Genomic DNA, 14,236 nt, shown 5'->3' with positions numbered 1-14,236 from the left:
AAAGATCAGATGGTTGTAGATAGGCGGCATTATTTCTGAGGGCTCTGTTCTGTTCCATTGATCTATATCTCTGTTTTGGTACCAGTACCATGCTGTTTTGGTTACTGTAGCCTTGTAGTATAGTTTGAAGTCAGGTAGTGTGATGCCTCCAGCTTTGTTCTTTTGGCTTAGGATTGACTTGGTGAGGCGGGCTCCTTTTTGGTTCCATATGAACTTTAAAGCAGTTTTTTCCAATTCTGTGAAGAAAGGCATTGGTAGCTTGATGGGGATGGCATTGAATCTATAAATTACCTTGGGCAGTATGGCCATTTTCACAATATTCATTCTTCCTACCCATGAGCATGGAATGTTCTTCCATTTGTTTGTATCCTCTTTTATTTCATTGAGCAGTGGTTTGTAGTTCTCCTTGAAGAGGTCCTTCACATCCCTTGTAAGTTGCATTCCTAGGTATTTTATTCTCTTTGAAGCAATTGTGAATGGGAGTTCACTCATGATTTGGCTCTCTGTTTGTCTGTTGTTGGTGTATAAGAATGCTTGTGAATTTTTGTACATTGATTTTGTATCCTGAGACTTTGCTGAAGTTGCTTATCAGCTTAAGGAGATTTTGGGCTGAGACAGTGGGGTTTTCTAGATATACAATCATGTCGTCTGCAAACAGGGACAATTTGACTTCCTCTTCTCCTAACTGAATACCCTTTATTTCTTTCTCCTGCCTAATTGCCCTGGCCAGAACTTCCAACACTATGTTGAATAGGAGTGGTGAGAGAGGGCATCCCTGTCTTGTGCCAGTTTTCAAAGGGAATGCTTCCAGTTTTTGCCCATTCAGTATGATATTGGCTGTGGGTTTGTCATAGATAGCTCTTATTATTTTGAAATACGTCCCATCAATACCTAATTTATTGAGAGTTTTTAGCATGAAGGGTTGCTGAATTTTGTCAAAGGCTTTTTCTGCATCTATTGAGATAATCATGTGGTTTTTGTCTTTGGCTCTGTTTATATGCTGGATTACATTTATTGATTTGTGTATATTGAACGAGCCTTGCATCCGAGGGATGAAGCCCACTTGATCATGGTGGATAAGCTTTTTGATGTGCTGCTGGATTCGTTTTGCCAGTATTTTATTGAGGATTTTTGCATCAATGTTCATCAAGGATATTGGTCTAAAATTCTCTTTTTTTGTTGTGTCTCTGCCTGGCTTTGGTATCAGAATGATGCTGGCTTCATAAAATGAATTAGGGAGGATTCCCTCTTTTTCTATTGATTGGAATAGTTTCAGAAGGAATGGTACCAGTTCCTCCTTGTACCTCTGGTAGAATTCGGCTGTGAATCCATCTGGTCCTGGACTCTTTTTCGTTGGTAAGCTACTGATTATTGCCACAATTTCAGATCCTGTTATTGGTCTATTCAGAGAATCAACTTCTTCCTGGTTTAGTCTTGGGAGAGTGTATGTGTCGAGGAATTTATCCATTTCTTCTAGATTTTGTAGTTTATTTGCGTAGAGGTGTTTGTAGTATTCTCTGATGGTAGTTTGTATTTCTGTGGGATCGGTGGTGCTATCCCCTTTATCATTTTTTATTCCGTCTATTTGAGTCTTCTTTCTTTTTTTCTTTATTAGTCTTGCTAGCAGTCTATCAATTTTGTTGATCCTTTCAAAAGAAAATTTTCACAACCTACTCATCTGACAAAGGGCTAATATCCAGAATCTACAATGAACTCAAACAAATTTACAAGAAAAAAACAAACAACCCCATCAAAAAGTGGGCAAAGGACATGAACAGACACTTCTCAAAAGAAGACATTTATGCAGCCAAAAAACACATGAAAAAATGCTCATCATCACTAGCCATCAGAGAAATGCAAATCAAAACCACAATGAGATACCATCTCACACCAGTTAGAATGGCAATCATTAAAAAGTCAGGAAACAACAGGTGCTTGAGAGGATGTGGAGAAATAAGAACACTTTTACACTGTTGGTGGGACTGTAAACTAGTTCAACCATTGTGGAAGTCAGTGTGGCGATTCCTCAGTGATCTAGAACTGGAAATACCATTTGACCCAGCCATCCCATTACTGGGTATATACCCAAAGGAATATAAATCATGCTGCTATAAAGACACATGCACACGTATGTTTACTGCAGCATTATTCACAACAGCAAAGACTTGGAACCAACCCAAATGTCCAACAATGATAGACTGGATTAAGAAAATGTGGCACATATACACCATGGAATACTATGCAGCCATAAAAAATGATGAGTTCATGTCCTTTGTAGGGACATGGATGAAATTGGAAATCATCATTCTCAGTAAACTATCGCAAGAACAAAAAACCAAACACCGCATATTCTCACTCATCGGTGGGAATTGAACAATGAGATCACATGGACACAGGAAGGGGAATATCACACTCTGGGGACTGTTGTGGGGTAGGGGGAGGGGGGAGGGATAGCATTGGGAGATGTACCTAATGCTAGATGACGAGATAGTGGGTGCAGTGCACCAGCATGGCACATGTATACATATGTAACTAACCTGCACATTGTGCACATGTACCCTAAAACTTAAAGTATAATAATAAAAATAAATAAATTAATAAATAAATAAATAAAAAGGAAATCTTTGATTTTATAAACTGACATGACCTCTTGTTATGTTATGAATGCAGGTAGCTCTAGTCCTTCAAAATCTCTATCACACATTTTCACCATGTCATCTATACATTTAAACTATAGTCCAATTTCTCCAACAGCTTAACTTTCTGTGTTATAAATGTTTCTACTTTTCCTTATCATTGCTGCTCATAGGGATATCTACAGGCCTTGTTGACATTTTCAGTATCTTAACACCACAGAGCAGAGAATAAGCAAAAATACACAACGGGTAATGCACATAGGTCCCATCTGTGGGGATCCTGCCATTGGCGTGTCCTGCTTGCACATGAGCCATTCTATTACCCTTTGTGGACGTGCTTGCATGGGGAAATCTGAGCATGTGTAGAAAAGTTATACTGCAGCTGAAGCAGGATGAGAGGGTCTTTTTTCCCTAGAGAATGCCAAATAAACTGTGTGTTGTAGACCTGCATTTTGACTGTGACATCAAAATGCACATGTAGTGTCATGTCAGTGCTCAAAAAGTTTCACAGTTTGGAGCATTTCAAATTTCAGATTTTCAGATTAGGGATGCTCAACCCCTAAATTTAAGTTAAGACAATAGGTTGCCTGGTTGCCATGACACTAAAAAACATGACTTCTGCAACTGTAAACTTTTGGTTTGAGAAAATAGTATTGGCTAAGAAGTTTCTCCAGTTCAGCTTTGAAGACCTAGCTATAAAAATGTAAAGCAAAGGGACAAACATCATTTGGCATCATTCCCTGAAAAATAAATAGCTCCATCAAAATAAAAGATACATGATCCAAAACAAAGCTGCTGGTCCCCAGAGGTGGATGACAACACCCAGTGCTTCCACCAATGCAGTAGCATTAAAGCTACACCTCACTGACAGATAAAATGATGGTGGTGCTTTATTAGTCAGCATGCCCCAAAGGGACAGCAAAGGGACTGCCACTGCATGCAGAGTAAGAAGGTTTGATTAGGCTACTCCCCAATTCTGACACTCTCCACCATCACTGGCAAACTATGAGGACAAAAAGGTCCTTGATGTATTCCTCTTTGTATATTGTACATTTCTGGCTGACATTAGAGAAAGAAGAGGTTTAAATCAGGTGGAAGTCCTAGATAAGTTTAAAACATGTTTTTGAATTTCAAAAAGTAAACCTATTATTTATTGCATGACCCATAAATACACTTCACACTCCATCCGGCTCACTCCATAATTTGTGAAACTTCTGTCTATAAGCCCTCACTGAACTGTCCAAAAATGGGCTTTGTCTGCAGTGACTATAAAGCCACTACCTGGTCACCCCTCTCTGCTGTATGAGGAATGATCCTATAACTAGCAGTTGGGGTCTGGAAACAATCTTCTGCTGACTGTTCTGGGCTAAACTCCCTGAAGCATAAGTGACCATCAAGCATTCGGTGATATTAGCAAGCAACAGCTTCCCAAATCTACCTTGCCCATCTCTTTGGCCTAATCTTTGCAAGTAATTTATTTTAAAAAGAGAAGGGTCTTTTGAGTAATGGATGTATCATGTCCTACTCTCTTAAACCAAACTCCAATGCTGCATCTTAGATAGAAGCCCTCTAATCTTGCTTCCTGAAGTGATGCTGTCATTTGACTTGGCTGCAGGCCCCTGATACCTCCCTGCAGGGAGAGGGCCTGCTCTTTGCCCCAGCCTTTACCCCATTCCTCCTTTCTTTCATTCAGTCTCCCTCCACTCCCAGCACACCTCTGGCTGTATTTTATTGTGGTGGTAAACTTTATTTTTATCAAAACGGTGGTGGGGGGATTTTTGAGCTTATGTTGCAGAATACTTTATATAAGCCTAAAATATACATTTTGCTAATTAGACAGATTTCTAGCTTCCCCAAGTACACAATCTTAGATGCTTGGTAGAAGCAATGGAACGAACTTCTCTACTTTTTACAAATATAACATTTGACGAATTTAGAATAGAAATTATTTTCAAAATATTTAACTTCTTATAACTTTTTAACAAAAGAAACAACACTGTTCAAGTAAAACAGGGCACTTCCTATTTCATTTAAGGGAAAGCCAAGCTGATAATGCCATAATACCACCTAGTATTCTCTTGTATATGACACTGACTTGACTTAGAAAGAAAAAAATTTTCATACTTTCTCCTTCTATTTTCCACTAGCAGGAAATTCCATTCTTGCCTTTCCTTTTCACCATTTCATCTCCAATCACCTAGAAAAATGATGTCTAGTGCATGGCAGGCTCTTAATAAGGAATAAAGAAATGTGTGAATGAAATTTCATGAATAAATATTTTAACTTTTTAAATGAGACTATTATTAAGAGTGTTCCTATGAGCAGGCAACAATGACAAAAGCTATTGTTTGAGATAAAAATGTCCAAAACGTGGTTAGAATATAAATCTCTATCAATGCATGACAGGTATGTATCAAGAAGTCTCAAAAAATACCATGAAACATCACAACCAAATGCATGAAACTTGAATGACATCTGGCTCAAAACAAACAAAAACCAGCTATAAAGATAATCTTGGTAGCAATTTGAGAGGACAAGGTGGGCAGATTGACTGAGCTTAGGAGTTCCAGACCACCCTGGGCAACATGGTGAAAATCCGTCTTTACTAAAATACAAAAAATTAGCTGGGCATGGTGGCAGGTGCCTGTACTCCCAGCTACTCAGGAGGCTGAGGCAGGAGAATCGCTTGAACCTGGGAGGCAGAGGTTGCAGTGAGCCGAGATTGCACCACTGTACTCCAGCCTGGATGAGTGAGACACTGTCAAAAAAAAAAAAAAAAAAAAAAAAAAAAGATAATCTCCGGACACTTAGGGAAATTTAAGTATAAACTGAATATGAGGTGGTATTATGGATTCTTAGGTTTAATAAGGGTATCAATGTTATGTAGAAGAATGTCCTTATTCTTAGGAGATAAATGCTTATATATTTAGGAGTAAGTGTCATAATATCTGCACCATAGTCTCAAATGATTCAGCAAAAAAGATGTGCGTGCATGTAGGGGGCGGGGTAGAAAGAAAAATCAAGCAAATATGACAAAACATTAATGAGTATTCAATCTGGGTGCTTCTGTTATTTTCTGTATGTTAGAATTTTTTTCAAAATGAAAATCTGGGGAGAGGCCGGGCGCGGTGGCTCACGCCTGTAATCCCAGCACTTTGGGAGGCCGAGGCGGGTGGATCATGAGGTCAGGAGATCGAGACCATCCTGGCTAACATGGTGAAACCCCCGTCTCTACTAAAAATACAAAAAAATTAGCTGGGCAAGGTGGCAGGCACCTGTAGTCCCAGCTACTCAGGAGGGTGAGGCAGGAGAATGGTGTGAACCCTGGGGGGCGGAGCATGCGGTGAGCCGAGATCGCGCCACTGCACTCCAGCCTGGGTGACAGTGAGACTCCATCTCAAAAAATAAATAAATAAATAAATAAAGTCTGGGGAGAAAGAGAAAAAATCCTAAGAGTTGGAGGCTGGCATGATGGCTGAATAGGAAGAGCTCTGGTCTGCAGCTCCCAGCAAGGTTGACGCAGAAGGTGGGTGATTTTTGCATTTCCAACTGAGATACCTGGTTCATCTCATTGGGACTGGTTGGACAATGGGTGCTGCCCATGGAGGGAGAGCTGAAGCAGGGTGGAGTGTTGCCTCACCTGGGAATGGCAAGGGGTTAGGGAATTTTCTCCTCTACCCAAGAGAAGCCGTGAGAGACTGAGCCTGAGGAACTCTGGCACAGACACTGCACTTGTCCCATGGTCTTCGCAACCTGCAAACCGGGAGGTTTCCTCCTGTTCCTACCCCACAAGCGCCCTGGGTTTCAAGCTGGGCAGCCATTTGGGCAGACACCAAACTAGCTGCAGGAGTTCTTTTTTTCCATACCCCAGTGGCGCCTGGAATGCCAGAGAGACAGAAACGTTCACTCCCCTGGAAAGGGGTGCTGAAGCCAGGAAGCCAAGTGGTCTGGCTCGGCAGGTCCCACTCCCATGGACCCCAGCAAACTAGCTTGAAATTCTTGCTACCAGCACAGCAGCAGTCTGAGATCCACCCAGGAACTTCCAGGTTGATGCAGGGAGGGGCATCTGCCATTGCTGAGCCTTGAGTAGGCAGTTTTACCCTCAGAGTGTAAACAAAGCTGCTGAGAAGTTCAAACTGGGCAGAGCCCACAGCAGCTCAGCAAGGCTGCTGTGCCCAGACTGCCAGATTTCTCCTCCAGCCAAGGCATCTCTGAAAAAAAGGCAGCAGCCCCAGTCAGGGACTTATAGTTAAAACTGCCATCTCCCTGGGACAGAGCACCTGGGGAAAGGGGCGGCTGTGGGTGAAGCTTCAGCAGATTTAAACATCCCTGCCTGACAGCTCTGATGAGAGCAGTGGACCTCACAACACAGCAGTTGATCCCTGCTAAGGGTCAGATTGCCTCTGCAAGTTGGTCCCTGACCCGTGTGTATCCTGACTGAAAGACACCTCCCAGTAGGGGTTGACAGACATCTCATACAGGAGACCTCTGCTGGCATCTGGCAGGTGCCCCTCTGGGATAAAGCTTCCAGAGAAAAGATCAGTCAGCAATCTTTGCTGTTCTGCAGCCTCCACTGGTAATACCCAGGCAAAGAGGGTCAGGATTGGACCTCCAGCAAACTCCAGCAGACCGGCAGCAGAGGGGCCTGTCAGAAGGAAAACTAACAAACAGAAAGGAATAGCACATGCACTCAAAGACCCCATCCGAAGGTCACCAACATCAAAGACCAAAGGTACATAAATCTACAAAGATGGGGAGAAACCAGCACAAAAAAAGCTGAAAATTCCAGAAACCAGAATGCCTCTTCTCCAACAAAGAATCACAACTCCTCGCCAGCAAGGGAATAAAACCGGACAGATAATGAGTTTGACAAATTGACAGAAGGAGGCTTCAGAAGGTGGGTAATAACAAACTCCTCTGAGCTAAAGGAGCATGTTCTAACTCAATGCAAGGAAGCTAAGAACCTTGAAAAAAGGTTAGACAAATTACTAACTACAATAACCAGTGTAGAGAAGAACATAAATGACCTGATGGAGCTGAAAAACAGCACAAGAACTTCATGAGGCATACACAAGTACCAATAGCCAAATCGATCAAGTAGAAGTAAGGATATCCGTGATTGAAGATCAAGTTAATGAAATAAAGACAGAAGACAAGATTAGAGAAAAAAGAACAAAAGGGAACAAACAAAGCCTTCAAGAAATATGGGATTATGGGAAAGACCAAATCTACGTTTGATTGGTATACCTGAAAGTGAAGAGAAGAATGGAACCAAGTTGGAAAATACTCTTCAGGAGATTATCCAGGAGAACTTCCCAACCAAGCAAGACAGGCCAACATTCAAATTCAGGAAGTAGACAGAATACCACAAAGATATTCCTCAAGAAGAGCAACCTCAAGACACATAATTGTTAAGATTCACCAAGGTTGAAATGAAGGAAAAAAATGTTAAGGGCAGCCAGAGAGAAAGGTCGGGTTACCCACAAAAGGAATCCCATTAGACTAACAATGGATCTCTCTGCAGAAACCCTACAAGCCAGAAGAGACTGGGGGCCAATATTCAACATTCTTAAAAAAAAGAATTTTCAACCCGGAATTTCATATCCAGCCAAACTAAACTTCATAAGCAAAGGAGAAATAAAATACTTTACAGACAAGAAAATGCTGACAGATTTTGTCACCACCAGGACTGCCTTACAAGATCTCCTGAATTCCTTCAGGAACAACAGGTACCAGCCACTGCAAAAACATACCCAATTGTAAAGAATGTCAACACTATGAAGAAACTGCATCAACTAATGGGCAAAACAACCAGTTAGCATCATAATGACAGGAACAAATTCACATGTAACAATATTAACCTTAAATGTAAATAGGCTAAATGCTGTTTACAGACTGGTAAATTGGAAGAAGAGTAAAGACCCATCAGTGTGCTGTATTCAGGAGACCCATCTCACATGCAAAGACACACATAGGTTCAAAATAAAGGGATGGAGAAATATTTACCAAGCAAATGGAAAGCAAAAAAAAAAAAAAAAGCAGGAGTTGCAATCCTAATCTCTGATAAAACATAATTTAAACCAACAAAAATCAAGAGACAAGAAGGGCATTATATAATGGTGAGGGGATCAACGCAGTAAGAAGAACTAACTATCCTAAATATATATGCATCCAATACAGGAGCACCCAGATTCATAAAGCAAGTTCTTAAGAGACCTACAAAGAGACTTAGACTCCCACACAATAATAGTGGGAGACTTTAACACCCCACTGTCAATATTCTACAGATCTATAAGACAGAAACTTAACAAGATTATTCAGGACTTGAACTCAGCACTGGACCAGGCAGACCTAATAGACATCTATAGAACTCTCCACCCCAAATCAAAAGAATATACATTCTTTTCAGCACCTCATCACATTTATTCTAATATTGACCACATAATTGAAAGCAAAATATTCCTCAGCAAATGTAAAAGAATGGAAATCATAACAAAAAGTCTCTCAGACCACAGTGCAATCAAATTAGAAATCAGGGTTAAGAAACTCACTCAAAACCACACAACTACTGGAAACTGAACAACCTGCTACTGAATGACTACTGGGTGAATAATGTAATGAAGGCAGCAGTAAGATGTTCTTTGAAACCAATAAGAACAAAGACACAATGTACCAGAATCTCTGGGACACATTTAAAGCAGGGTGTAGAGGGAAAATTATAGCACTAAATGCCCACAAGAGAAAGCAGGAAAGATCTAAAATTGACATCCTAACATCAAAATTACAAGAAATAGAGAAACAACAGCAAACAAATTCAAAATCTAGCAGAAGACAAGAAATAACTTACATCAGAGCAGAACTGAAGGAGACAGAGTCATGAAAAAATCCTTCAAAAAAATCAGTGAATCCAGGAGGTGGTTTTATAAAAAGATCAACAAAATAGATATACCACTAGCCAGACAAATAAAGAAGAAAAGAGAGAAGAATCAAATAGATGCAATAAAAAATGATAAAGGGATATCACCACTGATCCCACAGAAATACAAACTATCATCAGAAAATACTATAAACACCTCCACACAAACTAAAATCTAGAAGAAATAGATAAATTCCTGGACACATACACCCTCCCAAGACAATACCAGAAAGAAGTCGAATCCCTTAATAGACCACTAACAAGTGCTGAAATTGAGGCAGTAATTAACAGCCTACCAAACAAAAAAAGTTCAGCACCAGACAGATTCACAGCTGAATTTTACCTGAGGTACAAAGAGGAGCTGGTACCATTACTTCTGAAACTATTCCAAACAATAGAAAAAGAGGGAATCCTCCCTAACTCATTCTATGAGGCCACCATCATCCTGATACCAAAACCTGGCAGAGATAAAACAAACAAACAAAAAATTTCAGGCCAATATCCCTGATGAACATCAATGCAAAAATCCTCAACAACATACTGGCAAACTGAAGCCAGCAGCACAGCAAAAAGCTTATCCACCAAGATCAAGTCAGCTTCATCCCTGGGATGCAAGGCTGGTTTAACATATGCAAATCAATAAACATAATTCATCACATAAACAGAACCAATGACAAAAACCACATGATTATCTCAATAGATGCAGAAAAGGCCTTCGACAAAATTCAACACCCTTCATGCTAAAAACTCTCAATAAACTAGGTATCAATGGAACATATCTCAAAATAATAAGAGCTATTTATGACAAACCCACAGCCAATATCATACTGAATGGGCAAAAACTAGAAGCATTTTCTTTGAAAACTGGTACAAGACACCACTCCTATTCAACATGCCTTCTGTCACCACTCCCATTCAACATACTATTGGAAGTTCTGGCCAGGGCAATCAGGCAAGAGAAAGAAATAAAGGGTATTCAAATAGAAAGAGAGGAAGTCGAATTGTCTCTGTTTGCAGATGACATGATTATCTATTTAGAAAACCCCATCCTCTCAGCCCAAAATCTCCTTAAGCTGATAAGCAAATTCAGCAAAGTCTCAGGATACAAAATCAATGTGCAAAAATTACAAGCATTCCTATACACCAATATCAGACAAACAGAGACACAAATCATGAGTGAACTCCCATTCATAATTGCTACAAAGAGATTGAAATACCTAGGAATACAACTTACATGGGATGTAAAGGACCTCTTCAAGGAGAACTACAAACCACTGCTCAAGGAAATAAGAGAGGACACAAACAAATGGAAAAATATTCCATGATTATGATTAGGAACAATCAATATCATGAAAATGGTCATACTGCCCAAAGTAATTTAAAGATTTAATGCTATCCCCATCAAGCTACCAATGACTTTCTTCACAGAATTGGAAAAAACTACTTTAAACTGCATATGGAACCAAAAAAGTGCCTGCATAGCCAAGACAATCCTGGGTAAGAAGAACAAAGCTGGAGGCATCACGCTACCTGACTTCAAAGTATACTACAAGGCTATAGTAACCAAAACAGCATGGTACTGGTACCAAAACAGATATATAGACCAATGGAACAGAACAGAGGCCTCAGAAACAAAACCACACATCTACAACAATCTGATTTTTGACAAACCTGACAAAAATAAGCAATGGGGAAAAGATTCCCTATTTAATAAATGTTTTTCGGAGAACTGGCTAACCATATGCAGAAAACTGAAACTGGACCCCTTCCTTATACCTTATACAAAAATCAACTGAAGATGGATCAAAGACTTAAACTTAAGACCTATGACCATAAAAATCCTGGAAGAAAACCTGGGCAATACCATTCAGGACACAGGCATCGGCAAAGACTTCATGTCTAAAACACCAAAAGCTATGGCAACAAAAGCCAAAATTGGCAAATGCGATCTAACTTAACTAAAGAGCTTCTGCACTGCAAAAGAAACTATCATCAGAGTGAACAGCCAACCTACAGAATGGGAGAAAATTTTTGCAATCTATCCATCTGACAAAGGGCTAATATCCAGAATTTACAATGAACTCAATCAAATTTACAAGAAAAAACCAAACAACACCATCAAAAAGTGGGCGAAGTATATGAACAGACACTTCTCAAAAGAAGACATTTATGCAGCCAACAGACATATGGAAAAATGCTCATCATTAGTGGTCATTAGAGAAATGCCAATCAAAACCACAATGAGATACAATCTCATGCCAGTTAGAATGGCGATTATTAAAAAGTCAGGAAACAACAGATGCTAGAGAGGATGTGGAGAAATAGGGGTGTTTTCACACTGTTAGTGGGAATGTAAATTAGTTCTACCATTGTGGAAGACACTGTGGTGATTCCTCAAGGATCTAAAACTAGAAATACCATTTCACCCAGCAATCCCATTACTGGGTATATACCCAAAGGATTATAAATCATGCTGCTATAAAGACACATGCACACTTATGTTTACTGCAGCACTATTCACAATATCAAAGACTTGGAACCAACCTAAATGTCCATCAATAATAGATTGGATAAAGAAAATGTGGCACATATACACCATGGAACACTATGCAGCCATAAAAAAGGATGAGTTCATGTCCTTTGCAGGGACATGGATAAAGCTGGAAATCATCATTCTTAGCAAACTATTACAAGAACAGAAAACCAAACACTGCATGTTCTCACTCATAAGTGGGAGTTGAACAATGAGAATGCATGGACATAGGGAGGGGAACATCATCCACCGGGGCCTGTCAGGGGGTGGTGGGCTAGGGGAGGGATAACATTAGGAGAAATACCTGACGTAGATGACGGGTTGATGGGTGCAGGAAGCCACCATGGCACGTGTATACCTATGTAACAAAACTGCACATTCTGCACATGTACCCAAGAACTTATAGTATAATAAAAATAAAAAAAATTAAGAGTCAAAGAAACTGAACTGTAATCCCCATTTTTATCACTTTTTTGGTGATCAAGTCATTTCACTCACCATTTCATTCATCAGTTCCCTATCTACATACTTGAGCAAATGAGATAGTGGACATAGTGTGCTTTGCAAAGTAAAAAGCATGATACAGAATATATAATATCATCATTACCAACAAGATCTTAAGTTTAATCACATCTAGACATCTGGTGTCTTTTTCCTTACCTTCTTATGGTTGTAGATTTCACCACTGTAACAGAGCCACAAATATGGATATTTCTTCACTTGAATTGGCTGCATTCCAAACAGCGGTTCTGGTGAAATCCAAAGCAGCTGTTGGTGTATCCACTGGCATTCTCAAAACAGAATGCATCTGGACCCCTGTGTGCAATCTACATAGCACTCAGATGCTGAACAGAAAGGTAGTCATCACTGCCAAACAGGGCCAAAAGCCACACGTGGTGGAATGAAGCTATAAGCTCTCTATGGAGAGAAAAGCAGACAAATAAAAAATATTCAATATCCAATCCAAGTCTGCATTCAATCTTGATTCCAGAAATGTGCTTAAACCACTTCAAAGACTAAAATTTAAACCATCTTTTCTGTAGCGATTTCCCATTAGGGTGGTAGACACACAGGAGTAGAGAATAATTTAATTTACTTAACTAGTATTCAGAAAAGATAGTGACCTCTACATTCAACCAGCTATAGCAGCTTAGCACCCAGCCAAAGCCTGCATCTCTCCCACCTTAGGATTCAGTGGTTGGCTGGAGCTGGCAGCATCCAGGCCACATCTGTCTCTGCATTCTAAGTCTGCTTCCAAGATACAGATATAAATGCAGGCTGGCTCCAACCTAGCCAGAGATCCCAGCCCCACTCTCTCCATCCCCAAATCCCTCAAAGATCCAAGAGACTTTCCAGATTACTAGAGTCTCCTCTCAGATTCTCTTGACAGTTAAATGCCCTCTCTTTACTGAACTAGCTGCAGGTAGAATATAATGGGTACAACAGAAAATCATACTGCTGTAAATGCAATACTAAGATACACAGGTCTTTTAAGTATTTCACTATATTACATCTAGCTTACCTCTAAGTGATTTATTCAGGTGTGATTGAAGAAAGTCTAAAGGGAAAATAAAGCAATTTAATTTGATATCAGATATCCTGGCTATAACAAATAAAACATTCTAAGTTGACAGAAGATACAAAATGTTTGCTATCAAAATGTTCTAACTGACAAAAATTTTCTCAAATATTTCTGTCTGAAAGTTGCATTGTTTAGGAAGGAAGCAAAGTAGGTGGGACATATACAGCAACAACATTTCTAAAAAAAAAAAAAAAAAAAAAAAAAAAAAACTGGGCTCCTTCCTATAAACCTGGAAGCAAATAAACCATCCTTACATACATCAATTAACTTCCAATTTCAAACTCTCAACTGTGAAATAAAGGGCTGTTTTATTTGGCTGCTGCCAGCTCAAAATGACTGCTTTTACTAAAACATCTCTAACTTGAAAAACAACTATTTTTTTTAACTGCAAATTGCAGCAAATAGCCAGATAATTTGGGATAAACACCCTAAGGAAAAAATATATATTCAAGCTGCATAAGTCACTTTGAGCAATCCTTTGAAGATATTTCATTTATATCTAAATAAAACAAAGGTTTAGCTGGCTTTTCCGGAAAACCAGAACCAAATAATATATGATTATAATGAAA

The sequence above is a fragment of the Gorilla gorilla genome, chromosome 7 (genome assembly GCF_029281585.2).
Source record: "Gorilla gorilla gorilla isolate KB3781 chromosome 7, NHGRI_mGorGor1-v2.1_pri, whole genome shotgun sequence".
NCBI classification, from domain to species: Eukaryota; Metazoa; Chordata; class Mammalia; order Primates; family Hominidae; genus Gorilla; species Gorilla gorilla.
The sequence above is the reverse complement of the archived record's forward strand: the minus strand, read 5'-3'. Positions refer to the sequence as shown.